The 27,445-nt window shown below is 42.2% G+C and overlaps 1 protein-coding gene across 2 annotated transcripts in view; it reads right to left on the minus strand.

The window, feature by feature from the left end:
* Window positions 1–15,053: 15,053 nt before the first annotated feature.
* The window catches only part of FXN (frataxin), a 70,821-nt gene continuing 58,429 nt past the window's right edge, over window positions 15,054–27,445 (minus strand). The window contains exons 6-8 of one of the 2 annotated variants that reach the window (XR_011649387.1): window positions 25,383–25,421; window positions 19,423–19,598; window positions 15,054–17,482 (exon numbers count right to left, since the gene is read on the minus strand). The gene's annotated coding sequence lies outside the window, so the exon portion shown is untranslated. Of the gene's footprint in view, window positions 17,483–19,422; window positions 19,602–25,382; window positions 25,422–27,445 lie in introns of both variants that reach the window. The other variant, XR_011649386.1, reaches the window with a different exon arrangement.

Consider the following 27,445-nt stretch of genomic DNA (forward strand, 5'->3'; position numbering starts at 1 on the left):
GATTCGCCTCCACAGGCCACGGGGGCAGTACTGTGAAAAATGGGGCAAGGACTCTTAAGTGCTGAGTTGGAGCTCAGGAGAGGTCCCCTCCCTGCCCCTGGCACCAAGGCAACCCCAGAAAAGCCACCGCGCCTCTCCTGGAGACAAAGCCCTATTCTGCTGCCTCTTCTGACAGGGAGTGCTCTGTGTCCTGAGGTTCTGATACTGTAAGGCACCTGCAGGCTGGGAAAACTGGAAAGGGAAAAGGTCAAATCACAGTCTAAAGTGGGGCGCTTGCCTTGATAAACAGATGTTTTCTTTCCTGGTGATAGGCACCTCCTAGAGCAGCAGAAAGAGACTTTGTTTCTAGTCCTGGCTTTCCTGCCTGTTGCCTGTGTGATCCTGAGTTATGCATTAAACTTGTGAGACTCCTCACCCTTTAATCCAGCAACTCCATTTTTAGGTATCTATCACAGAAACACACACTTATTGAAAGGGGTATGCTCAAGAATGTTTGTTCTTGTTTCTGGAAGAGTGATAAAACATTAAATGCCCATTGAAATTATAGTGGGATAAACACTGGTTCATTCATACTATGTGTTAAGTGTTTTGGTGTCTCTGAGGGTGATTTTGTGTATAGACTGTTCAGAGGTTTGCTTAGGTTTCAAAATGAATATTCAATTAAAATTACAAATCTAAAACCCCAGCTCTTCTTTTGGATTTAACTTTATACATTTCATTATTTCATTTATAAATCTAGCATTACTTTTTCACTTATAAAATTTTACTATGTAATCATTGATACATACAAAATAAGTAACAGCTAGATTAGTAAGCTTTAAAGCATATAATAAAATGAACACATGAACCCACCACAGAATTTATGGATAGAACATTACCTGTGTTTTCGGAGGCCCCATCAGATCCTAACCTCAGTTCTTCACCCATCCCAAGTTAATAACTATCCTAAATCTTTCCTTAATTAAAAAAAACCCTTTCACCGAACATGTGTCTTCCTAAACATGTTTAGAATTGCTTGGTTTTAAGCTTTATAAAAATGTAAAGTAATCACACTATGTGTGATTCTGCAATCAGCTGTATTCTGCAGCAAGCTCTTTTCACTGCAAATTCTAAGATTTATTTAGGTTGCTGATTATAGCTGTGTTTCATTCAATTTTACTGCTGCCTAATATTCCATTTCAATACTGAATTCTACATTTCCCTTTGGATAAAAAGGTGCCCACTCTGTAGGCTATTCCCTTTTAGTTAACTTTGGACAAATGATTTCATATCCTTACAGGCTCTGGACTTGAAGACAAAATGATACTTTTCACCCACCAAGGAATTGTATATATCATCCCATGTCATTTGGAATTTTGCCTTTTAAGTGTGTTAGAAGCTGCAGAGCTACCATAAAACACATCCATTGCTGAACCCTCTTGATACTTACATTGAATACCCATGCGGTCCGCATCCCAGGATTACTAATTCTTCCAATCACAGAAATCTGCAATTTCCATCCAGATAATTAGTTGTGTGGGTTTTACATTTCTTTGGCTCCTAAGATTTATGAATGTCTTTTCTTTCTAACTCTTAAAACCTTGATGGAATAATGCTTCTTATCTCTTTTTCTTTTTTTTTTACTTATTTCTCTCCCCTTCCCCCTCATTGTCTGCTCTCTGTGTCCATTTGCTGTGTATTGTTCTGCATCCACTTGCATTGTCAGGCAGCACTGGGAAACTGCGTCTCTTTTTCATTGTTGTGTCATCTTGCTGCGTTAGCTCTCCGTGTTGGGGCATCACTCCTGGGCAGGCTGTACTTTTTTCACACAGGGCGGCTCTCCTTGAGGGGCACATACCTTGCACATGGGGCACCCCTACACGGGGGCACCCCTGCATGGCACGGCATTCCTTGCGCGCAGCAGCACTGTGCATGGGCCAGCTCACCACACAGGTCAGGAGGCCCTGGGAATTGAATCCTGGACCCTCCATATGGTAGACAGATGCTCTATCAGTTGAGCCACGTCTGCTTGCCTCATGTACTTCTTATCTTAGAACCATACAACTCTAGCAGATATTAAAATGACAGCCAGTGAAAGTGGTAACAATTGTTGAGTCCAGTCAAGAGTATATGGGGGATTAATGGACTAGTCTTTCCATTATTTTGGAAGTTTGATAGTTTTCCTGTATACAGATTTGGGGATAAAAAGATAGTCAATTGAATTCTGGGTTTCTCTCTCAGTTTTGTCTGAATTGAGGGTCACAGTTTTTCAAGGTATTGCTGCCTACTGTCTGAGGAATGCTCTCCATCTGTTAAAAACAGTGAGCTAGTCTACATGAACCAATATTCAAAGTTCTCCAAGACATATCACTAAGGAAAAAAAGCAAGTTGCCGAACATATAGTATGAAACTGTTAATGCAATAAACATATGCTCATGTCCTTGCAAATGAATAGAAAAAGGAATGAAAGGATACTCGGTGTCTTGAAAACAATGGTTAACTGGAAAGGGGAGTGGGAGAAGCTGTGGTTTGGGGAAGAAGGGGAACCTTAGTAAGGACAGACCTGCCCTTTTTGGAGTCTTTGGTTTTTTAAAGGTTTATTTATTTATTTATCCCCTCACCCCCACCCTGTTGTTTTGCCTCGCTGTTTGCTTTCTGTGTCCTTTTGCTGTGTGTTCTTCTGTGTCTGCTTGTTTTCTCTTGAGGCAGCATCAGCAACCCATCCTGGGACCCTCCGGCATGGAAGAGAGGCATCTAATCTCTTGCACCACCTCAGCTCCCTGGTCTGCTGCATCTCTTATTATCTCTCATCTGTGTCTCTTTTTGTTGCATCATCTTGCTGCGCCAGTTCTCCACGTGACTCTCCACTCGGGCCTGCTCACCATGCCAGCCAGTTTGCCTTCACCGGGAGGCCCCAGGAATTGAACCCTGGGCCTCCCATATGGTAGACTGGAGCCTAATCACCTGAGTCACATCTACTTCCTTGGATAGTGTTTTGATTTAATTAAAAACAAAAGTAAAATGCATGTATGGGGTAGACTAGATCTGCCAGGTACCTTCTGCCTGATACTTGCCGTTATCCCAGTGGGATGGAGTAGATCTTTTTGGGGACCTGGAGAGAGGTGGTAGTCATGGGACCCTGGGGCTTTGTGCAGCTGGAATGGCACCAGCTGCAATCTCAGAAACTGACTGGTGTGCGGAGGTGTAGGGAATAGGGAGTTAATTCTTAAATTGTACAGAGGTTCTACTTGGGATGATGAAAAAGTTTTGGTAATGGATGATGGTGTTGGCAGCACAACATCGTGAATGGACTAACAGCACTGAATTGTATATTTTGATGTGTACATTTGAATGTGATTAAAAGGGGAAATTTTAAGTTATATACAATTTTAGTAATATACATGTTACTAGAATTAAAATGTTTAACACATTAAAAACCCATAGAACTGTACAACATAATCAGGGAACCCTAACTGAAACCATGGGCTATAGTTAATAGTACGATTATAATAATATTCCTTCATCAGTTGTAACAAAGGTACCACACCAATGCAAGGTATTAATAATAGGGGGGGTGGTTTATAAGGAACTCTGTGTTTTCTGCATGATTTTTTGGTAGACCTACAACTTCTTTAATTAAAAAAAAATACTCAGGTTTGAATCACAGCAGCCTGGTCTTGTTTAAAAAAAAAAAAGGAAAAGAAAAGAAAAAAGAAACAGGCTGCCCACTAGCACAAGGGTCATGTGACTGTGACCGCCCAGTGCTTTCTGCCCCACCCAGGCCTCAACCACAGCCACACCTGTCTGGCTGAGGGCAGGGCCGCCCCAGGTCCTGGATAAGTGCCTGGTCCCTCCTCCACCGCATTAGCTTCTCTCAGGTAAACACCCCCCCCCACACACACACACACCCCTCACCCCAAACCCCCCAGCCCCCAAGCCCCCAGTCAAGGTGTTCAGAAGAAAAGCAACAGGAAGGGCCACTGACAGGTCCCTTCTCCATGCCCAGCAATCATAGGTTAAAAAATTAAAAAGTACTTTAATCCCCTTTAGCACTTTATAGTCCTTCCTACTTTTTTTTTTTTAGATTTATTTATTTCTCTTCCCTTTCCTCTGTTGTCTGCTCTCTGTGTCCATTCACCGTGTGTTCTTCTGCGTCTGCTTGTATTATCAGGCAGCACTGGGAAATTGCATCTCTTTTTTTTGTTATTGCATCATCTTGCTGCATCAGCTCTCCATGTGTGCGGCACCACTCCTGGGAGGACTGCACTTTTTTCACGTGGGGCAGCTCTCCTTTCGGGGGCACACCTTGCGCGTGGGATACCCCTACATAGGAACACCCCTGCATGACACATCACTCCTTGCATGCAGCAGCACTGCACGTGGACCAGCTCCACACGGGTCAGGGGGCCTTGAGGATCGAACCCTGGACCCTCTGAATGGTAGACAGGCGCTCTATCAGTTGAATCACGTCCGCTTCTCCTTCCTACTTTCAATTTATAACCCTCTGTTCAGTGGTTTAGAGCCAGAAGTTACCTCTAGAGTCTTTGTTTCCATCATGAAAGATTTGAAAGGTTTTTCTAAAGTAGTAGTTCAAATAGGCGGCACACTACCTGTTTTATGGCATTTGGCAACTGCTAGTTATTTGGACTTTGGCAAACAGCTCATTAAGAAATAATATTTTGTGTTGGTCAATTGCTAGTCCAGAGTTCACTGTAGTTTTCCTTAACCCTGTGGTTAATTTCAGACTCACATAACAAAGCATAGTTTCTCTGGAGCTGGAATTATCTATGAATTTCTAGCAAGAAAAGATGGAGATAGAAATAAATATATATGGGTAGAGATATATTCAGTAAATGACTTTGTAGAAAATGAGGTTATGATTACTTATTGTGTCTCATGTAAAAATCAACTTGCTCATTGTGAGTCCTCAAAAACAATAAAATAATGGTTCTGTAATAATTACAACTTGTGTTAATATATATAAGCCAATGATAGAAATTAGAGGCTAAGATACATCTGAATTGCACCTGTGTTTACTATGCATTGGAAAGATAACAGTGGAGGTATCAGGGGTATGACTGAAATAACAGGCTCACATTTTAATGCATATTTATTTGAGAGCCTGCACCTGCCACATTAAACTGAGGTTACATAAACATGCTAATTGATCAAGGTTCCCTGCTTAAATCAACAGCAACAATTTTAAAACATAACACTAGGTGAGGGTGTGGTAAAATTGTTTCATGACCACTGGCATTGCAAACCACTCCAGCTCCAGTCATGTGCAAATGTATTTTCTTAAAATTCATCAAGACTTGTAAAAATGCTCAAATCATTTGACCTTGTAATTTCACCCTGAGGCCCCTATCTTAAGAAAATAATCCAAATCCAGAGAAAACTATAGGTACAAAGATTTTAAAATGAACATATTATTCGTAAGAGCAAAAAAATTGGAAGCAACTGAAATACCAACATTAGGGAAAAGTTAACTAAATGAAGGCATTTCCACTACAAGGAACGTTATATGGGCATATATATGTTAATTATGAAGAGTCCATAGCAATGTTTATTCAGGCAGCAAATATTTATTGAGCCAGCGTTACTATTACTTGTTAAGCACAGATGATGCAATAATGAACAAGAAAGAGAAAGTTTTGCCTTCATGGAACTTGTGGATAACACAAATGCAATGTTCACAGGAAATGTCAGAATACAAAATTCATGTTTTATGATTACCATAGGTCCCCATACATATAGATAAAAGGACAGGAACCAAATAAGCCAAAATGCAATATCATGCTTATGTTTATTTAGGGTAGTGATAGTAGAGATAATTTCCTCTCCTTTTCATCATTTGAAATGTAAAGATTGTATTCAATTTTTTTTTAATAAAAAAATTATCAACTAGAAAGACATCAAGAAGTACTACTGTGTTAGGTGAAAAAAAGCCAAAAAAAAAAAAAGGTGGTATGCATAGAATAGTTGCAACTGTACATGCAGGTGAACAGGAACTGAGATCAATTGTGTGAAAAGGAAAAATACTACGAAAAGTAATAGGAACTGAACTAATTTGTTTTTCTTTTTAACAAATGCACGTTAATACTGTTGGTGCAATGTCTTATAATAATGTATGCTTTTAAAAGAGACTTAGACGAGTCTCTTTTCTGTCAGTCCAAGAACTCTAGACAGACGCATATGGAATAGGAAAAAGATTATGGGGTAGGAGGCCAAGAAACCTAGGCATAATTCTAATTGTGTCACTTACAGAAAAACACTGGAACTACCCAAAACTGTTTCCCTTTTTAAAAAAAATGAGAGTAATACAAAAACTGTTTCATAGCCTTGTTACTATTAGAAATTATATAATTATACATATGCATAGAAAAAAATCAAGAAGGATATTGTATCAGTCAGGATTATAATCAGCTGCAGATAACAGAATCTCAATTACAGTGGCCAAACTGGTTTTCATTTTTTTCACATCACAAAAAACCTGAAAGCAGAGAGCCCAGTTTAGGGATATCGACTCTTAAGATGAAAACAGGGGAAAGGCTTTTCCAGTCTTTCCCTTCTGAAGTGCCTGCCTATAGATTAGAGCCTCGAAGTTTCCAAACGCTTGCTGTACCCTGAGGCCTGTCAATTTTGCTGTAAGCTTTTTTGCTTACATTACAGTAGTCAATGTTGGGTCTAATGCCAGTCCTAGCTGCAAGCAATTCTAAGAAAGTATTTTTTTTAACCACACATATTTTTTCCCAAAGAAAACTGGGATTCTGATAGAAAGAAAGGAGAACATGGATAGTGCATGGGTAACCAGAAGTTCCTACCAGGTATATACCCAAATGTTAACAATGATCTCTGATTGGTAGGATTGTGGATGTTCTTATTTTCTTCCATATTCCTGAATCTTGTAACAGAGTGAGTACAGGTGGGAGTGGAAGGGTGGAGGGAGCACTGTCTAGATTTTAAAGTCCCCCAGGCGTTTCTGATACAATCTCCTCCCTCACTGAAAACCACTAGGCTCAGAGTTGATGATGGATTGTATTATCTAGTTTGCCCAGGTCTGTGAACCCTGGATTACAAGGTTGGAGTAAAATTTGTGTGCTCTCTCTGTGGTGAATTTGTTGGCTGCTGCCCTGCTTTCCCTCTTCCCATGCCTTTTCCTAACAGAAATTTTGCTTGTTCGTGTATCTACGACCCTCCTTTCTGCAGTCCTATGCCTCAGGGAAACTTGACGCCACTTCCAGCTCCGTGGGTAATAACTTTGGCTCTAAGTCAGAGGTTCTTAACCTATTCTGTTCCACAGACCTCTCTGCCAGGCAGGTGAAAATCACGGACCCCTTCTCAGAATGTAGCAGCAGATAGTTTTATGACAGTCAGCATCCACATGTCTTTAAATTACATTTTAGGATTACTCGAAATTACATTTTACAACTTTCCCATCATTTAAATACCTGATAACCTAACACAGTTCAACATCTGTCCAAATGGTCATTTTCTGCAAACATTTAGAAATTTGAGTTTTCCCATGGTGTCATAAAACCATCCCTGCCATCCTTACCAACCTTTTTGCAGGGAGTTATCCACTGCACTTAGCACACACTACATCAAAATAAAAATACTAAGACCACATTATACTGTATATTATTTAATAAATATATCACACCTGCACCAACACATCCCCACAAGAAAACTGCTTTTTTAAGAATTTTCAGTTCAAGCTCATGCATCTCCTGAAATCTTTACCCCTGGTTAAGAAACCCTGCTCCAAGTGGAGTATTATCCCTCTGCTCAAGCACTCACTCTTAAAGCAACCGGCACGGGACCTTTCCCTGGCCATGGAACCTGTCCCCACCTGAGCCTGGGACCTGATTCAGATTAATGAAAACCTAGGGGAAATTTGCTTCAAACCTCTGGGTAAGAAGTTTCTTCTCAGAAGGAAAGAGCCACATACACAGAGAGCTCTGGGAGGCTGGCAATGTTCCGTGTCTTGACCCGAGTGGTTGTTACATCAGCACTTGTTTTGTTAAAATTAATTGAGCTGCACATCTGTGTTTTATGTACTTTTCCATATGCGTGTTACATTTCACAATTTAAAAGTTTAGAAAAACAAAAAGGATAAATCTGGAAAAGGGAGGCTTGTTAATAGTACTGTTTTAAAAATCTTTCCTCAATCGTAACAAAGGTGCCACACTAATGCGAAGTGCCAACAATAGGGGGGAATATAAGAATGCAGTATTTTTTTTACATGATTTTTCTGTGAACCTACAAATTCTCTAATTTTTTTTTAAATGGGACATATTTCACAGGCTTGTGGATTGGGTGTTTTAAATGAGGCAATCCATGTAAATTGCTTCCCACAATGCTTAGAACATGGAATCTCTCAATAAATACTGGCTACTGCTGTTAAAAAAAAAATAGTACAATCATAAAAAGTACTACCAACAATTGTTAACAAATGTTCCACACTAAGGCAATGTGTTATTTGTGGGTGTGGGTGGTGTATAAAAATCCTGTTTTTTATGCATGATTGTTCTGTAAACATACTAATTCTCTAACAAAAATTAATAAAGAATAAATTTGGAAAGAAAGAGAGCCACTAGAAGATGGGTGAGCTGGTGTGTGAATGGCAAGCCAGCACTGCTACGACAGTTTTGCCACCATGATGGAAACTGCCTGAGGATGCCGATGAGAGCATGGCCGGGGAACAGGAAGGAAACGGAGCCCAAGCCTCTGATGCTGAAGTCTATATTATTCCTGAACTTGCATTTTTATATGCCAATAAATGTTCTTAATGTTTAAAACACTTTGAGTAAGATTTTCTGGTCCTTGTAAGCTAAGGCACCCCATCTGAGACACTCTGGGCCCATATTCTATCACTTCTAAGTATTAATATTCTGCAGAGTCCCTCACCTCCATTAACTTCTCCCCATTCTCCGTGCTCTCATATTGTGTCTTGTCTGGATAATTTTGAGAACTTGCCAACAGCTCCTCAGCTTCCAGCCTGTCCACATTCGGCTCTTTAGCTCTGTTCCTATCACTTTCCAGGATAAATTCCCCTCCTGCAAGAAGGTGACATCCTTCAACCTGGCACTCAGGGCTCCACTCACGTCCTCACCCAACTCTAATACACAAACAACATTTCTGCCACCCAGGGCTTTCCCTAGGCACCCCTCCTCCCTAATCTACTTGTTAAAATCTTTTCCATCCTTCAAGGCCCATTTCTCAATCACTAAATTATTAAAGTCTCTCCTGATCTCACCAACTGGGTGTGACCACCTGCTCAATGCTCTAATTCTCTCCACTGCACCCAGGTTTGCTACAGGACACATCTCTGGTTCTTGTCAACCCCCTCTCCCGTAGAAGTCCCCATTTGCTATATATACTCACAAATACCCATGACAGTTTGGGATTATATTTGTGGATCCACAAAAAATAAAGATTAGGTTTGTAAACTAATCTTTCCTCTGGGTGTGATACTCTTTGATTGCCTTAAATTCAGTGAGGTGCTCTGATTAAGTTTACTTGGTAAAATCAATTTAGGGCTACGTCAGTAAGGCATAACACAGGTTGAGCGCTTGCCCCCCTTGGTGGGCCTATATAAAGGGACACTCACTCAGGAAGGTACACAGAAAGAACTCTGTCATTTTGATCCTGCCATATGACAGGAAGGAAAAGGCTCGAACAGTTGTGAGGAGAGAGAGAGCTCTGTCAGATTTGCTCCTGAGGCCCCGGGAGAGATGAACCATTCGCCTGATAGCTTGCAGCTGACCTTGGGAAGAGAGACAGAACTGACATAGGAAGCCCTGAGAGACAAACCATATGCCAGCCTTGATGAGATAGGGAGGAAGCTGGGCCCACGAAGCCTCAGGGGAAAGAGGAAACCCAGAGGGGAGGGCTGAAACCCAGTCAGGGTTGCCCGCCATCTTGCTTCAACATGTAGCAGTTGACTGTGGTGAGAAAGTACCTCTTGTAGTACCTTGAGTTGGACTTTCCATGGCCTTGTAACTATAAACTTTTACCCCAGGTAAGTTCCCTTTATAAAAGCCAACACATTTCTGGTACTTTGCATCAGCACCCCTCTGGCAAACTAATACATACCCCCCCACACACATAATCTAGCCACTACATTCTTTGAAGATAGAACTTACATCTGGTACATAGTATGTGCTCAAGAGTAGGTGCTCAATAAATAACATTTATTCAATTGAAAATTTGAATTATCTCCTAAGGTATAGCTTCCTGAAGGAATAGTAAGTCATAATCAAAATATAAATCTTGACTTGATATGACTGAAAGTAATCTGCCAAGCTCCTGAATGCGCTCTCTGTTTCCTCACTAATAAAGAACAGTAAGGAAAGAACAAAAGGCTACTCACCAGGCTCCCAAGCCATCCTAAGAACTGCTTGGTCCAAATTACTTTGCCTCGCACTTGTGAATTTGAAACCTAGGAGACAGAGGCCATGTGTGGCCTGGTAAGAGAGCATGGTCCTCACTCTTCCTCAAGTCTGGAGTGTGCAGACACAGGTGCCACATTAACCTTCCAGGAGAAGGAATTTTCTCGAGTTTGGGACTGACGACGGTTAGGCAGCCACCTCTGCCAGAAGTTATAGCAAGAACTGAAGAGTCACTAAAATAAGGCGCTGAGTTAATTATCCTCACCTATGGTTCCCAAGGCAACAAGGCAACAACCCCCTTAGGATCCTGTAACAAGATCCTTTCATATTCACTTGGGGATATCAGTTGTCTGCTGCCTGCACCTGCCTTGCTGGATATGGTTCATAGGGTCCCTGCCTTCTGGTGAGCCAAATAAAAGGCTTAGCAAGTAACTATTAGCCCCTCCAACTGTACTTTCCAGTTTCCAGTTTCCATCAGTACTTTTCAGATATTCACTGAATATCGCCCAAGTAAGGAGTTCCAGTTACAAATGCATCCTCTGTATGTGCAGGGATATGATGTTGAATTCATATGTGAAAGAGCACTGGCCTGTGAGGAAACAGAAAGAAAGTATTTTCTAAAACCCTGTCTATACGTATCAGTGGCCTATTTCCTCAGGAAGTCAAGACAGAAGGAAAATGACTGGGAATTGAAGATGGATATTGAGAACACATCCATTGTCTTCCTCATTTGCTGACCACTATTCCTTAGCTGTGTAACATGCAGCAAAAGGCCTCTGACCTACTGGGTTCATACCTGCTCAGATCCAGAGTCTTTTTTCGTAGAATGATAGGTAAGCAAGAGGTTGGTTTAAGTAACTGCTTGCCTGTTGCAATTATGCAGAGGAAGGGTATATATGTCCACAAACCCTTAGCTGCAATTCTGAAATTTCAGAGTTTTGATTCTGAAATCAAAAGTTTGGTATCCAAACTGATTAGAGAGCAAAATCTGACCTGAATTAATAAAGGTCTATTTATGTTTCTGATTTATCATTTATCTTATTTAGCACAAATAATCATACCTTTTTCTGGGACTATATCCATGTGTTTGATTATGGGGTGCCTTCCCTATCAGACTTTGCTGGAGGAGTTACATAATAATACACCATATATGTACCATATATCTGAAAAAATCTGAATTCCAAAACTTATGGTTCCAAGGGTTTCAGATAAAGGATTATGGAGCTATAAATAAAATTTAAGGATGATGAGCAGTTATTGAATTACTTAGCATGTAAAATTGCAGAGGAATATTATTCAACCATAAAAAGGAATGAAGTTCTGATGTATGCTAAAACATGGATGAGCCTTGGAAACATTATACTAAATACTAAGTGAAATAAGCCAGACACAGATGTCCACATGTTGTACGATTCCATTTTACAAAATATCTACCCCTAACTATTGCATGCTGTAGCAGCAGCCTTGTAGAAAAATTTGCAAAATCATTATACACGCCCCAACATTCTTACACTAGGAATTTGTCTGGCTCTGCCTATATTTACAAGAGCTGTCCCTCCTAATGTGCAAAACAACTCCATTTCCTCTTACTGGTTTTCATATCAATAAGAAAACAAGCAGCCAGCTAGGGCAAACATCTCAAATTTCTCTGCAAGTTTCCAGGGAAAGCAAATGAAAAGAGCAACTAAAGGAGAACAAGTTCAATTTCTTTTGTCAATCACCCCAACATTCCTTTGGGCAGCTGTAGGACAGGACTTGGTTTTGTGGCCCTTGTAAGGTATTAGCACAGAAAGTTAATATTTCAATTCTCCTGATAAGGGAGAAATCATGATTTGGGTTTTTCATTACACAGGCATTAGTTGCAGGATGCAGAAGGCAAATACAGAACACAAGAAGAGTTTGTGAATGATGAAATTATTAGAAGAACAGATTAAAATCTAACAATATTCCTGTTAATGGAGTAGAGGAGATACAGGCATTTCTCTGTTGTCCTCTGTTCCCAGAAAATGAAATGTAATCAATAATGTATGACAATTACTTCCATTACAGGCAAAACGTACTTGTACCAAAAGGTTAAAGGACATTCCAAAGGAAATCCATCACTCCTTGCTCATATCTGATGGAAGAAAATTATAACTTAAAAAGGAAACTCAAAAGGGTTCACAGCTTCATAAATTTGGTTCACAACCACTGAATGACCTTTGATGCAGAAGGATCCTAGGACAGAAATGAAAATATGCTGCATGCTTACAGACCCAGGGTTTGAAATAGAAAAGGCAATTACCAAATTCATTTGGAAGGGAAAGTGCACCCAAATAGCCAAAAGCTTTCTAAAAAAGAAGAGTGACATGAGAAGAATTTCATGCCTGACCTTGAAGAAACATATTACAAAGCTACAGTGGTCAAAACAGCATGGTACTGCCATAAAGACAGACACATCAATCAGTGGAATAGAATTGAGAATCCAGAAATAAACCCTCACTTATACAGTCAACTATTTTTTGACAAACCTACCAAGTCTATGTTGGGACAAAACAGTCTCTTCAACATATGGTGCTGGAGGAACTGGATATCTAAAACCAAAAGAATGAAAGAAGACCCCTATCTCACTCCATATACAAGAAATCAATTCAAAATGGATCAAAAACCTAAATATAAAAGCCAGGACCATAAAACTACTAGAAGAAAATTGAGGGAAACATCAAGACCTTTAATTAGGTGGTGGTTTCTTGGATATAACCAAAGCACATGCAACAAAATAAAAAATAGATTAAAAAATAGCTTCATTCAAGCTTCTGCCTAAAGGCCGCCATGTTAGAGAGGCCTTCTTCTGCTACCTAACCAAAAGAATCCCACCCCGACCCTCTGCACGCTCCATCTCTCTCACCTGCTTCATTTTCTTCGTGGCACTTATAAATACTTGGCACTATAGATTTATATATCTATGTCGCTGTATTAGTCAGCCAAAAGGGTGCTGATGCAAAATACCAGAAGCCTATTGACTTTTATAAAGGGTATTTGTTTGAGGTAGGAGCTTATAGATACCAGGCCATAAAGTATAGGGTACTTTCTTCACCAAAGTCTATTTCCTTGTGTTAGTACAAGATGGCTGCCAATGTCTGCCAATGTTCAGGCTTCCTGGGTTCCTTTCTTCCCAGGTCTTGCTTCTCTCCAGGCTCAGGGTTCCTCTCTTCCTGGGGCTTGCTTTTCTTTCCTCTATGTGCTTACTTCCCAGGGTTCCAACTTAAGATTTCAGCATCAAACTCCAACACCAAAACTCAAACATTAAAACCCCCAACTCTGTCCATTGCCATGTATTTTATCTGTGAATCCCCACCCACCAAGGGGCAGGAACTCAATGTCCTACTGATGTGACCCAATCAAAGCCCTAATCATAATATAATCATGCCCAGGTACAGAACAGTTTACAAACATAATCCAATATCTATTTTTGGAATTCATAACTATATCAAACTTTTATAGTCACATAAAGGAATCTAAGGATACGGCATAGAGTAGGCAAGAGAGTAAAGAGTTTATTAAGAAACAAGAAAAGAGATAGTACACACCCCAGACATGGGTGCAGACCCATGATACAGGATGAGAAGCACGTATGGGGCCCCAGGTAGGCTTTTTTAAGGCCTTTCTTCCTCCCCCTTCACAATATTAAGGAGGAATCTCAGTTATTTGCTCTCTTGATTTGTAACTTTTTACCTTCACCTGTCAGCTTTCAGGGAAACAATGGGGAGGACTTTCTGTCCTATCCAGGGCTTCTTTTGAGCCTGGGAGTTTCAAGTGGGACCTCGTGACCAGGTCTTTGGTAGGCTTTTCAGCTGTAAGGTTTTGGCTTTGTTCTCAGTCAGCTGCCTTCCCTCAGGGGGTTTCCGGGTGGGGTCTTGTGACTGTGTTCAGACCAGTGGCCTTCCCTGTCTCCTATACTAACCTGCCTCAAATCCCCTTTAGAGAGTCTATATCCTTATTCTTAAGGGGGAGCTGAAGGGCAATGGCCATTCCTCTGCTGGTTAGGGTCAGTAGTCCCTGCGTGATGAGGTGTGAAACTCTTTGGCTATTCTAATGTGGTTGAGGGATAGAAGGTCCAGAACCATGGTTGGAAACTGGACGAAAGCCCCACATGACTAATACCTTGTTCTGGAAGAAATAAACTTAGTTAGAATTTTGGAGATTCATGGTCCTACTAAAAGGATAAAGAAGATGGTGGTAAGCAGCCCCCAAAAGGGGGCCAGCCATGACATACTGGACCATTGGAACAAGAAAGGCCATTTACCTCCAGAGGCTATATTTTCCTGAAGTTGATGGGCTTGACCTTGTAGATTTCAAATGCTGTCTAGGACTGTTTCAGAGTGATTTACATAGATTTACATAGAAACACATTCTTCCTTGAGGAACAGGCAGGTTCCTCCCTGTGTCACTGTTAGCATGTTGAGGGCTCTGTGATTTTTGCAGCACCATGGTGGCGAATTTGTTTTCTAAGGGCTTCTAAGGTGCAGAGAGTATCTTCTTTGCTGTTGTTTAACTCTAAGGAGAGACTGTGATAGACCTGCTGGTTTTGGTATAAATTGTCAACCCCAGTTCCCACAGTGGTGGTTATGCCTAGGACAGCTAGAAGAGATATAAGGAAAGGCTCTGCCCTAGAAAGAAAGACACAAAGAAAGACAGCACTTGACAGCCATTCTTTTAACTTATAGGCACATTCTTTAACTGCCTAAAAAAATGAATGAAGTTTGCTAAGACTTTCTACATGTTCAATATCCCTCTGCATATGATCTAGAATAGAAGAGATATCATATTCATCAGGTATATAGGTACAATACTTAATATTAATCAATGCACAAGTTCCTCTTTGAGCTGAAGTTAATAGATCTGAGCTTCAGGTTTGCAATACCACACGTGTTGTCTCTCCAATGAGAGCAGGCCATAATGCCAATTGTGTTTAAGTTCTATTCACATTACTCTGGTAATTGTTCCTCCACTTGGTATATCTTTCACACAGCCAGCATGCTGCAGCACCACTGGTCCTAGAGGAAGACTCCAGAGTTTCACCGGCTTGGTCCATAGCTCCATTTGACACTATAAAACAGAGCCAGTCTGCAGGTAATATTCATCATAAATCTGTCCATATTGAGTCATCGCTGACTGCCACAGGAGTCCAAAACAACAGTGTACTTCCCATCTACTTCAGGAACATGACCAGAGACATGGTAGATACTTTTATTGTTTTAGGGGTTGTAGAGACTGATCTAGCCAATAACTCAAATGGAGAGGCACCATGCAGTGTAGTAGGGTCCTGGTTTGAATGCACAAAAGAGTTTGACAACACTGAAGTCTATCTTTTAATTTTTATACACTTCATAATATTTCCAATACAGTTTAAAACATATGAAATGAACTTAACTATTTTCAGTACTTTACTTTTTACTTTTATACCTTTACCATGATTATATTAATTAACAGGTATTTTACTTTAGCAGTACAGAAAAAACTACTTTCCCCATTATTTTATGAATACCTAAGATTCCAGTGGAATCAAGATTATCTTCCCCCTACACGATTCCTTTAATATGCAGCTTGAGTTGCCCTCTATCAGGTTTCCCTGTCATGAAGGTATTTTTTATTATCACCATTCAGTTTAGGTTGCTAATAATGGCTTCCTGGAATTAGCCAATTAAATACTTCAGTTTACAAAATGGTCTTATAAACTCCTTATAATTAACCATAAGTCGCTTTTTGTAATCAATATCAATTTAGGTTTCTGTTTAATAATGGCTTTCTGGAATTAGCCATTTAAATACTTCAGTTTAGAAAATACTTTTGCAAACTTCCTAAAACCAACCATAACCACATAGACTAGTTACGTTTACCTTTAGATACACTTATTAAATTACAGTTGTAACCAATGAAATTTACTTTATCCATTTAAGTTTTATCCTTACATTCCTCATTCTGTTCTGTGAAAATCATCATTTCACTTTAGGACAGTGCTCTATTTTCTTCTTTAAGTTAATCTCATTAAACATTAATTAACCTTAAAATCATACTGACTGCCAGGTTCTGGAATATATTATTGTTTAATTTGTTTTGATCATAATTTAGAAAAGATATTTCCATAGCTTTCAAGGACTTTGCTTACTGAAATTTGGTAATTGGATTATTAATTACTCTCATTTTAGGCTGCTAAAAGGTTTAAATTGGGGAATTACAGGGCAAACCAAGATTTTTAATTCGCCCGCCTAGTAGGCAGAATTTTAAGTTACACTCACATTTTCCTATCTTATAACACCTACCTCTTCCCCCACTGCTCTCTGGAAGAAAAGGAGGCCCTGTAGGGCTGGGTAGGTCAAGGAGCTTAGGAAAAATTTCTTTCCTCTCCCAATAGTTTCTTTATTCAGATTTCTATTTGACCTTTCCATCCTGCTTAGCTTCTCTCATCTGGGTTCCAAGAATATTCATTTACATAATAAAAGCACTTATTTAATATTTAACAATTGAATAGAGCTCTTTTAAGAATTTTCATTTGGTAATTTGATTATTACCATTACAAGGTATAAAAATACACACTGACCAAATACGTAGACACAAAAAAAGAGTTAGATACAAAAACGCACAACTCATTAATGTTACTTCTCATTTTCATTCTCTTACAAAATAAGTTTAACTGTAAAATAACTTATTCAAAAGATCTCTTTGAGGTCTCTGGTTATTCTAATCTGCACAAGAATTTTGCACAAGAATTTTGTTCTTTAATTGTTGGCTTATAACCAAATTGTTCCCAATACTTTAATACAATCTACAACATTTTCCTTTACTTCAGAGCTCTGCTTATGTTCCACTTTTACTCTGATGACTTCAGATGAGCTACATCAATTCTAGTACATACTCACCGAGGTCACTGAAATCTCAGGGAAAACTGGGTTCTCTCATTACCTGCTGCTTTCAGGATGCTTAAGGTGGAAGGTCCGCCACTCCCAGTCCTTGGAGATAACAGGATTTCAGCAGTTGCTGGACTGGAAGAGCGGACGTCCAGCCCCAAGGGCCAAGGATTCCATCAGGCAGGGTTTTCCTCAAAGGTTGTGGGGTTCCATCTGGATTGTCTTGAGAGAAAGCAGGGTTATTAACACCAGTGGACAGGCAGGAGACAGGGGTATCTCAAATCTGTCTTCCCCCAAACCATGGGCAACAGAGGTTGACATGGATTCAAATAAGGGAGAAGAGAGTAGTTACCATCACAATGGTGAGGACAGTCCTGAAACAATGTTAAGCAAAGGGCAAGCTCAGTTTAGAATTATTAATACCATCACAATAGCAAGCATACACAAGGGTGAGGTTTGACTTGAAATAACCATCAACAAAGGTAAATTTAACTTAGAATTACCATCACAATAGCAGATCTAGGCTAAATCTACCCAGTTATAGCAAATTTCAGATATTATCACTATGTTGTTTTATAATATAAAGACATCTATATAATGATCTTGCTTAACTCTTAGTTACAGTTTCTAGGAAGTTTTTATTTCAAAACACTTTGGGCACTTTTGTTTATTAACTAAGCAAAAAATAATTTTTTTAGTAATGTTGCTAAATTTTTCCACTTTTCCAGCAGTTGAACTAATTCCACTTGTTTTCTTTTTTTTTTTTAAGTTTTATTTATTTTTAATTTATTTCTCTCCCCTTCCCACACCCCACGCCCCCAGTTGTCTGCTCTCTGTGTCCATTCGCTATGTGTTCTTCTGTGACTGCTTCTATCCTTATCAGCGGCACTGGGAATCTGTGTTTCTTTTTGTTGCATCATCTTGTTGTGTCAGCTCTCCGTGTGTGCGGTGCCATTCCTGGACAGGCTGAACTTTCTTTCGCGCTGGGCGGCTCTCCTTACGGGGTGCACTCCTTGCGCGTGGGGCTCCCCTATACGGAGTACACCCCTGCGTGGTACAGCATTCCTTGCATGCATCAGTACTGCGCATGGGCCAGCTCCACACAGGTCAAGGAGGCCCGGGGTTTCCCATGGGGTAGGCAGACACCCTATCCATTGGGCCAAGTCCACTTCCCTGTGTTTTCTTTTATATAAATTCAATTGCAAGAGGAAGCAGCTGTGGCTCAAGTGATTGAGCTCCCACCTGCCCCATGGGAGGTCCCAGGTTCAGTTCCCAGTGCCTCCTAAAGAAGACCAGCAAGACAGCATGCTGGTGATATGGGCTGCCACAGGGAGCTGATACAACAAGATGACACAGCAAGAGGCACAGGAGGAAAACATAATGAGAGATACAACAAAGAAGGGAGTGGAGGTGGCTCAAGTGATTAGGTTCCTCCCTGCCACATACAGCAAACAGACAGCAACAACAACAAACAGCAAACGCAAATAACGAGGGGGTGGGAAGGAATAACTAAATAAAATTAATCTTTAAAAAAATAAATGCAATTGCAAGATAGCATTGAAATTTAAGACTCATTTTTAGGGTATCTTTCAACATTATCCAATTTGTGACAGGCAAACTGCAAATCAATGTTAAAGTAAGCACAGATTAGAACACAAGTATTTTACACAGTTACTTAGCTTAGGGAAAGACCCAACTTTAGTATCACCTTGACACAAAGTACCCATAGCAGAAACCTTGACCAGAAACCCTTTTAGCTTTGTTCCTCCAGGGAAATCCCTGGGGAGCTGGTAGGTGTGGAGCTAAGGGATCCAGGGAAGCCCTGTGGCCAACAAAACACATATTGGGACTGCTCTAGAAATGCACCCCCATTAGCTACCTCTTGCAAGGGATAAAGTCCTTTAAGCTTTTTTGCTTGAAGGACTGGAGTGTTGCAAGGGGATGGACAAGGAACTAGGGGGGCATTCTCCAGAAGCCTTTAACAACTTCCTCCTTGAGGGGATACTGCTTACTTGATGGCTTATGAGGAGGTTTCTTATTCGACAGGGGAAAGGCTTACACATTCACTCCCCCTCTTAGGCACAACAGAGGCTAAAGAGATCCGGACTGGCAGGTCAGGACTGAGTAAATGGCTCCCATGTTAAAGAAATTAACAATCTTACCTGCCATGTCAAGGGTCACCCAAGGCTCCTCCCGGTTGATAGTTTGCAGTGTTGACCAGAAAGCCACGTCTGGCCTTGGCCCCTTCCATCCTTCCTTGGGGCAAGGCCCTGGTGGGTCCTGGTAGCGAGGCAGCTTGGGGCCATGGGCCGGCTTCTCCACACTTGGAAGTGGATTCCTGCTGATATAGACCCTGGATTCAGGTGGCCCTGGGGTGACAGGGTGTCTTTAATGACAGAAGCTAAAAGGTGAGCCTATCCCTGGGCCTTTAGCCTGCGGCTCCTTATCGTCTTCATCTTGGCGGCATGGTCTCAATTGAAGACTGGGAAGGCTGTTTCTAAAGGGTGTTTATGGACGTTAGGGGGCGCAGGGAAAGCTTTTGCAGCATCCTAAGGATATACAGAGCTAATGAAGTAAGTTGCTCTGATGATCTATCCTTTAGAACTAGGACCTACCAGAGTGTATTTCTTCATTCCTTGAAACAGGGCGGGGTTTTCCTCCTGTTCCCGAGTAATTTCCCTAGGCTAACTATAATTGACCAGTGTGGTGATGCACTTCCTCATCTCTCAGAGGACACACATGACCATGTGGTCTCTGGCCTTCCAGTCAACCTGCCCCCTTCTTCCCTCTTACAAAGGAGGTTTAACTGAATTCAGGGTCCCATACAGAGGCCACTCTTGGCCATCCTCTGGTTTGTACTGTGGCCACACGGTGTGGCAGGAAAAGATTAGCCTCCTCAGCAGACAGGCTGCCTCAGTTCCTGCGAAGGTATCCCAGAGTCTGCTGGAATGCCGGAGAAGCCACCCATTATCCCAGGGGAGGATAAACACGTTCGTCAGACTTAGTGGCGCGCCACTCCTAGACCTGATCGAATGCACTGCTCACCACCCCAGTGTCCTGGAGGTCGGGAGCCTTGCTTGCCGTCCCAATTGTTGGGCTCAGGAGTCATTTGTCTCTGGGTGTCCCAGAGCCTTAGAGGTCTTGGGGGATGTCTGGGTCCTGCTCTCAGACCAAAGCTACTATATTAGTCAGCCACAGGGTGTGCTGATGCAAAACACCAGAAATCTGTTGGCATTTATAAAGGATATTTATTTGTGGTAGAAGTTTACAGTGACCAGGCCATAAAGCATAAGTTACTTCCCTCACCAAAGTCTGTTGCCATGTGCTGGAGCAAGATGGTTGCCGGACAACTCCGGCCTCCTGGGTTCCTCTCTTTCCAGGGCTCATTTCTCTCTGGGCTCAGCGGCTGTGATCTCTCAGCAAGGCCACCTGTAGACTACCAGGTGAATGGCTCTGTCTCTGTCCTGGAGCTCCTGCCTTGTCTAATGGAACATTTTCTCCTTCCTCACCTATCTGCTTCTCTGTGTGTCTACTTCCCGGGCTCCAGGATCAAACCTCCAACCTCCCTTCTCTGCGGTGTGGTTTTTCTGTGAGTCCCCACCCACCAAGGTGGCAGTGACTCAATGTCCTACTGACATGGTCCAATCAAAGCCTTAATCATTATGTAATCAAGTAAAAGTTAAACCTCTGAATCCAATATAATCTAATATACCCAAAGGGACAGACCAGTGTACAAACATAATCCAATATCTATTTTTGGAATTCATAAACAATATCAAACTGCCACAGCTACCAATCTGGACTTCCTCCCTAGAAAAGGGACTGGCTAGAGACCCTCTTTCAGCCTATTTTTGCGGAGGTCTTGGAAGTGGTTGTGAGAGAGAGCTCATTTTATGGCCACTTCCAGGGACTGAGTTTTGCAGTTAAACCAGACATTAAGAAGCTAGAGACTGATTGTTCTACAGTTTATAGGCAAAAAGCTTTGGGGACCCTTGAAGTAATGGATTAGCAAGAATTTCAGGTCCTCTAGGAGACCGGCCTCAGTAATAAAACAAAAGAGGGCACAGCAGGCTCTGATTGAAAGCCTAGACTCACCAGTCCTCATTGGGTATCAGGGTGTATTACTCACCTCTTTTTCTCTTGGCTGACTTGCCAAATATGTTAGCAGAATGCTTGGTTTCTAGGTTCTTGGCTATGTTGCATAAAGGATTTAAGGCCATGCCATAGGGTAGGCAAGGGAGTAAAGAGTTTATTAACAAGAAAAGAGGGAAACAGACTTGGCCCAGTGGTTAGGGCGTCCGTCTACCACATGGGAGGTCCGCGGTTCAAACCCCGGGCCTCCTTGACCCGTGTGGAACTGGCCCATGTGCAGTGCTGATGCACGCAAGGAGTGCCCTGCCACGCAGGGGTGTCCCCCGCGTAGGGGAGCCCCACGCGCAAGGAGTGCGCCCCATAAGGAGAGCCACCCAGCGCGAAGGAAAGTGCAGCCTGCCCAGGAATGATGCCGCCCACACTTCCCGTGCCGCTGACGACAACAGAAGTGGACAAAGAAACAAGATGCAGCAAACAGACACAGAGAACAGACAACCGGGGGAGGGGGGGAATTAAATAAATAAATAAATCTTTAAAAAAAAGAAACAAGAAAAGAGATAGTACACACGACAGACACAGGTGTGGACATGCTACAGGGTAAGACATGTGTGGGGCCCCGGGATTGGCCTCCTTTTTAAGGCCTTTCCTCCTCCCCTCTCCCCATATTGAGGGATCTCAGCTATTTGCTCTCTTGATTGGTTGCCTTTCTAACTTCACCTGTCAGCTTTCAAGGAACCAGTGGGAAGGCCTGTATGGAGTGATCCAGGGCTACTTTTGAACCTGGGAGTTTCAAATGGGATCTAGCCAGGTCTTTGGCGGGCTTTTCAGCTGTCAGATTCTGGCCTTGTTCTCAATCAGCTGCCTTCCCTCAGGGGGATTCTGGGTGGGGTCCTGTGTCTATGTTCAGACCAGCAGCCTTCCCTGTTTCCTGCCCCAATTCCCCCTTATGTCAAGGCCCAGCACTGGTTCTTCACCTCCAATCTTTCCCTAAATCAAATCAATTGCCAATTTCCTTGAGCTCACAGAGTATTTTATTTTCAGCCTCTTAGGGAACTATTCTGGGTCTGGATCAAAGGCGGTTATGCCTCTGCCTCTCATCCCTGCCAGACTGTAGACTTTGAGAGGAGGTGCTTGGCATGGGCACAATGGGTACTTAAACGAGGTCGTGAGCATTGAATTCTTGTCATGTGTACTTCCAGGACACATCAACCATCCCCCTCTAGACACTCTATCGAGTGGACCTGGCTGTGCCGTGCCAGAACACCACGTACCAAGAAGGACTCCACGGCAGGGCTTCTGATAAGTGGTTCCTGAAACTGGGGAAGGTGGATCTTTGTCTTTGTTTGGCTCTGAGTCAGTGTGGAGAAAGAGAAAACCAGTGCTGACCCACAGGAAACAATATGGTCTGATCCAGTCCACCCCACTGACATCTGTCTGTAATCTGAGAGTACTATCAGGGGACAATGGGAGATTAGATGGGAGATAAAGAAGAGACTCAAAGTACCATCTGCAATTTCTCATGCAAAACTTGGCTTTTGGGTTCTGAAGGAGAAACCAAGAGTACTGAAGGTTTTTTGTTTTGTTTTGTTTTTCCGAATCATCATAGGTAGCAAAAACCAGAAACAAAAACAAACAAATCTAAACAGATCTACATCTATCACTCTAACTGCAGTTTGGCCTCTTCCTTTCTAAATCCTCCTGTGACAGCCTACTCATCTTCCTCTTCCCCAGTGCTCCTGACGGAGGCAGAAAGGAAGCAGCAGGTATGGTGGCAAACCAGTGACCCAGAGGCCAGGAGGCCTGGGTGTTACTTTGACTAGTTATGTGACCTTGGATCACCTTTCTGGGTCACAATTTTCTTATATATAAAATTAGAAAGTTGGACTAGAACAGAGTAAAACACCAGTTCAAGGAGATGCTAATAGGGCCTACAAAATAAGGGCTCTGAATCCAGTCAAGTCTGGGTAATTCTGAGCTAGGCAGGTTTTTGTACTGCAGGACTTCTCAGATGTCTTCTGGCTTTCCAAGAGGGTGAGAAGGAGAGCCCTGTGAACCAGAGTACTTGACCACGGACTTATTCCTACAGAGCCCCATGGGACTATCTTGGGGAGACACTGGAGTCAGAGTATCTTGGGTCCCTTTTAGGGCTTATTCTTCCCTGCCCAGCCCTGGCCCCATTGTACCTTCTCTCTCTAGGCTCTGCCTTGTTCACAAGTGTCCCATCATGTCTCATCCTGTCACTGGGCTCGCAGTGATTATCCTCCCAGTGCAAATGGTAAAACTTCTTTGGTCTGAAAATCTGGATCCACTCTCAAATGTCAAAATGTAAAAAACTTTGGCGGGGGGCGGGGGGAAGGAGCAATACAGAAAAGTATAAGAAATTGAAAACATGCCCTGGGAAGCGGACTTGGCCCAATGGATAAGGCATCCACCTACTACATGGGAGGTCCGTGGTTCAAACCCCGGGCCTCCTTGACGATGTGGAGCTGGCCCATGCGCAGTGCTGATGCGTGCAAGGAGTGCCCTGCCACGCAGGGGTGTCCCCATGTAGGAGAGCCCCACGCGCAAGGAGTGTGCCCTGTAAGGAGAGCTGCCCAGCGTGAAAGGAAGCGCAGCCTGCTCAAGAATGGTGCCGCACACACGGAGAGCTGACACAGCAAGATGACAAACAAAAAGAAACACAGATTCCCGGTGCCACTGATAAGGACAGAAGCAGTCACAGAAGAACACACTGTGAATGAACAAAGAGAGCAGACCATTGGGGGGAGGGGGGGACCGCGAGAGAAATAAATTTAAAAATCTTAAAAAATAAAAAATAAAAAACATGCCCCAATTCTTGCCACTCAGAAGTAATTCTAACAAAGAGGAAAAGGAAGCCACCATACTTGATCCTGCCGTGGGAGAGAGAGGATGCCAGTTTTGCCTGTACTGAGGTGCAAGGAGAGAAGTCCCAGAGAAGCTCAAAGGACTGAGGCCCAGGGAAAGATGCCTGAGAGCTTGCAGCTAAAGTTGGGAAGAAAGTGGAGCAGCCAAGTCTGATAAACAAGGCCTGGGAAAGAGACAAGCCCTACGCGTGGCTGCCCTCAGCTGAGTTCTGGGAGACGGAAGGCAAGGCAGACCCCTCAGCAGAGATCAGCGGCCATCTTGCTTCATGGGTGGCAGCTGAGTCTGGTGAGACAGCGCCAGTGCTGATGCCTCAGTTGGGATATTTCACGGCCTCAGAACTGTAAGCTTTTATCCCAAATAAATCCCCTTGATAAAAGCCAACCCATTTCTGGTACTTTAGCTAGGCAGCCCTTTGTCAAACAAAAACAGTCCCAGACAATGAGAACAAGTTGGTCAACCTCCTAGCCATGGGAGGTGTGTTTACACCTTGGAAGTTGACAAAGCTACACATCAGGGCTTTTCCTCGCTTGCAGAATTGTTAAATATTTACTAGCATACCACTGTGCCCAGGTTTCGTTTTCCACCAGTGCTACATTTTTTTTTTTGTACAGGGAACCCAGCTCAGGTTACCTAAAACCTTCATTAAATCTATGGATTGCGTAGCAGACACTGGCAGGACTAAGGAACGAAAAGCTACCCTTTTAATTAGAAAAAGCAAGCCTTTGCTAGATAAGTATATGGGAACAATTCCAGCAAGATGAATCTCATTTATGAAGGACTTTAACATTTAAAGTAAGTTAAGGGACGCATACATGGCTTGGGTGATTGGGCTCCTGCCTACCATATGGGAAGTTGCTGGTTCGGATCCTAGTGCCTCCTAAAGAAGAGAGTAAGCTGGAACAACAGACAGGCACAGCAAGCTGACACAACGAGACACAAGAAGAAACATGTAAGGAGAGACAAAACAAAAGCAGTAAGCAGAGCTTCCCAGTGCCTTGTAAAGAAGATGGCAAGCTGACACGATGCACACACACAGTGAGCTGATGCAATAAGATGACACAACAAGAGACATGGGGAGGGAAAACATAATGAAAGACACAACAAAGGAGGGAATGGAGGTGGCTCGAGCAATTAGGCGACTCACTGCCATATCAGAAGTCCTGGATTCAGCTCCCAGTGTCTCCTAAAAAAAGACGGAACAAGGAAGTCAAACAGACCCAGCAAGTGAAAAGCAACAAGGGGGTAGGGAGAAATAAATAAATAAAACAAATCTAAAAAAAAAATAAAGTAAGTTAAGAGGGAACAGATATGGCTCAAGCAGTTGAGAGCCTGCTTCCCACATGTGAGGTCCTGGGTTTGGTTTCCAGTGCCTCCGAAAAAAACAAATACCAAGTAAATAAACAAAAAAACCAACTCAGGGAAGCCAATGTGGTTCAGTGGTTGAGTACCAGCTTCCCACTTACAAGGTCTCAGGTTCAATCTCCAGCCCCAGTACTTGAAAAAAAAAAAAAGTAAGTTAAGAGATGCCCTCTTCTAAAACAATGATTTTATTTTATTCTATTAATTTTTTGTTTCATTAATTAATTTATATTGTGCTACCAAAATCAAAGTTGATCCCAAATGGATACACAGAATTATAGAATCTTAGAATTGAGCACAAGTTAGGAAATGCTAGAAATGACAGTTTTTTAGGTCTTAACATTTTCTTCTGAGAAACTGAAGTACACATGCTTAACACCCTGCCATGAACATACACACCTAGATTTTAAACATTACAATAAATCACATTTGCCACAATAATTAATGGAAAATCAGCAATGATTTATTGAACTAACATAGTGCTTAGTCCACCATATTGTAACTGAGGGATAAGAATCCACAAATAATTATGATTACTGAATTGTTATACAGATGCCTCTTTACTTTCCAGTATATTATCAAATAGCCAAATATCAGAAATTACTGAAACCGACTAGACTGACCTCACCCTTCGTATATGGTCAAATCTACCCAAGACCTGCTATTATGAGATTATTACAAATGGAACTTACCCTTATATATGGACATTTCTACTGAAATGGTAACTGATCCTCCTTCTGTTTCCCCCATCCCCAGAGGCCTTGATCTCTGACGACTGTCTTGTGATTATAACTTCATGACTCACCCCCATCCCCGTTTTGTATCCCCCCAATCCTGCTCACCCCTTAATGTTTATTAATGAAGGGACCTAAACCAGGTCAGCCCCAATTACTCATTAGCATAAACTGTTAAGATTACTGCAATTCAGGGAGGCAGCTTTTGGGCCCTTAGGCCACTGACCTCTTTTGCTATGCACAACCAAAAAACTTTCTGATACCCCGGTGTCTCAGGAACTGGGTAGAAAAGAACCTGCTTGTGCTTGGTATCAATATCTGCAGCATGAATAAAATAGCCTCTAAATTTCAGATATGCTCATGCTCCAAAAGTTAACACCACCTTTCTCTTCTCTAATGGGAAACCATTAAGGAAATACAAGAGGGTGAGTGAAATCTCCAGATCCAGTACCAGCCTTGAAACTGTCACAACAGCACCTTTCCTTCCTTAATGTCTTCCTAGTGTATTGTCCACTCTCCAATGCCTCCTGTCCACTGCGTGCTGGCCTCCAGAGGATCTATTTATTAAAATGCACAGCTACAGGCAGGAATGATCTCTAGGGTATATTACACACTTAAAGGAAAAAGAACCAACCACCACAAACATTAACCCTTTGTACAGTTTTTTTGTTTGCTTTTTTGGATATCATACATGGGAAATAGGCGCTCAACCACTTGAGCTACATCCATTCCCCAGTACAGTTTTTTTTTTTTTTAAGATTTTAAAATTTATTTCTCTCCCCTCCCCGTTGTCTGCTCTCTGTGTCCATTTGCTGCGTGTTCTTCTGTGTCTGCTTGCATTTTTGTCAGCGGCATTGGGAATGTGTGTCTCTTTTTGTTGCATCACCTTGCTGTGTCAGCTCTCCATGTATGCGGTGCCACTCCTGGGCAGGCTGTGCTTTTTTTGCTCAGAGTGGCTCTCCTTACAGGGTGCACTCCTTGCGCGTGAGGCTCCCCTATGTGAGGGACACCCCTGCGTGACATGGCACTCCTTGCGCGCATCAGCACTGTGCATGGGCCAGCTCACCACATGGGTCAGGGGGCCCGGGGTTTGAACCCTGGACCTCCCATTTGG

This window comes from Dasypus novemcinctus, chromosome 8 (assembly GCF_030445035.2).
Source record: "Dasypus novemcinctus isolate mDasNov1 chromosome 8, mDasNov1.1.hap2, whole genome shotgun sequence".
NCBI classification, from domain to species: Eukaryota; Metazoa; Chordata; class Mammalia; order Cingulata; family Dasypodidae; genus Dasypus; species Dasypus novemcinctus.